Source organism: Olea europaea, unplaced genomic scaffold (assembly GCF_002742605.1).
Source record: "Olea europaea var. sylvestris unplaced genomic scaffold, O_europaea_v1 scaffold1390, whole genome shotgun sequence".
In the NCBI taxonomy this organism is placed as follows: domain Eukaryota; kingdom Viridiplantae; phylum Streptophyta; class Magnoliopsida; order Lamiales; family Oleaceae; genus Olea; species Olea europaea.
Window position 1 is genome coordinate 148,081 of NW_019231421.1, and position 1,968 is coordinate 150,048.

Consider the following 1,968-nt stretch of genomic DNA (forward strand, 5'->3'; position numbering starts at 1 on the left):
AGTACACTATGATGTACACACTTTAGTTTCCAGTTTGTAATGTGACAGTACCTTGTTGGATTGTATAAATTTCAAACTATTTTCCAATCTAATTGACACTTGACAACAATGCAAGTGTGAAACAACGTGTCAAAAATCAGTGTACAAATAGTAAAGTTCAATCATTGAGGACCTTGTTACATATACACTATGGTGTACACTTTAGTTTACACGATGCCACGTGACATTACCATATTGGATAGTTTAAATTTTGAATAGCTTTCCCATCCAATTGACACTTGACAACAATGCAAGTGTCAAACAACATGTCAAAAATTAGTGTACAGCTAGTAAAGTTCAATCGGTAAGAACCTTGCTACAAGTACACTATGGTGTGCACACTTTAGTTTTCAAACAGTTTTCCCAGCCAATTGACACTTGGCTACAATGCATGTGTGAAACAACGTGTTGAAAATTAGTGTAAAACTAGTAAAGTTCAATCGTTAAGGACCTTGCTACGTGTACACTATGCTTTACACTTTAGTTTACACTTTGCCTCGTGACATTACCCTATTGGATAGTTTAAATTTCAAAGAGTTTTAACATCCAATTGACACTTGACAACAATGCAAGTGTCAAACAACGTATCAAAAATCTGTGTACAAATAGCAGTTTCCCCGTCCACTCGACACCTGACAACAATGCAAGTGTCAAACAACGTGTCAAAAATCAATGTACAAATACCAAAGTTCAATTGGTAAGAACCTTGTTACAAGTACACTATAGTGCACACTTTGGTTTACAATTTTGCTACATGACATTATCCTATTGGACTGTTTAAATTTCGAACTATTTTTCCATCCAATTGACACTTGATAACAATGCAAGTATCAAACAATGTGTCAAAAACAGTGTAAAAGTAACAGAGTTCAATCGGTAAGAAACTTGCAACATGTACACTATGAGGTACACTTTAGTTTACACTTTGTCATGTGACACTACCCTATTGGACATTTTAAATTTCAAACAATTTTTCCATCCAATTGATACTTGACAGCAATGCAAGTGTCAAACAGTGCGTTAAGAATCAGTGTACAAATTGCAATATTCATTCAGCAAGGACTTTGCTACATGTACTCTATGGTGTACATTTTAGTCTAAACTTTGCCACGTGACATTAGTCTGTTGGACAGTTTAAATTTCAAATAGTTTTCCCATCCATTTGACACTTGACAATACCCAGTTGGGCAGTTTAAATTTCAAACTGTTCTCCCATCCAATTGACACTTTACAACAGTGCAAGTGTCAGACAATGCGTCAAAAATCAGTGTACAAATAGCAAGGCTCAAACGGTAAGGACCTTGCTACATGTACACTATGGTGTACACTTTAGTTCAAACTTTGCCACGTGACACTACCTTGTTGGACAGTTTAAATTTCAAATCATTTTCCCATCCAATTGACACTTGAAAACAATGCAAGTGTCAAACAATGTGTAACGCCCCAAATGTTATTGACTTAAATTTGAGGAGTTACCGATACCATTCCATAATCATACATCAAGCGAAAATAAAATTTAAAATTTAATACCTTAATTTATTGAAACTCAAATACTGAATCAAATAAACATAGCGTCATGAATGGAATTGAAGAGAAATATAAAATGCCCTAACAAATTTATTATGGATTCCTAGAAATCTTCTATTACTTGGCAACCTGCGCACCACTCAGCCACCATCCACGTTGACCAATCTGACCTGAAAAGTTAAAATGGAAGGAGTGAGTAATTTATACTCAGTAGGATACGTGCGTCCAAAACAATATAATAACTTTTAAAACATGAATTTATAACATTCCATACCATCATTCCATCAAAAGCAATCGATGATCAATCGAATACTCTAACATATTTGAGATGACTCGAAAGAGATCTCACATTTCATTTCATAAGGACCCGCAGGTCAATTAGCATTTCATGAAATAAATCAC

General features: G+C 34.8%; 1 long non-coding RNA gene across 1 annotated transcript in view; it reads right to left on the reverse strand.

Annotated features, from left to right (window-relative positions):
- Positions 1–1,687: 1,687 nt before the first annotated feature.
- LOC111375610 overlaps positions 1,688–1,968 on the reverse strand; it is a 4,195-nt gene continuing 3,914 nt past the window's right edge. The window contains exon 2 of the long non-coding RNA XR_002699340.1: positions 1,688–1,910. This is a non-coding gene — a long non-coding RNA (uncharacterized LOC111375610). The remainder of the gene's footprint in view (positions 1,911–1,968) is intronic.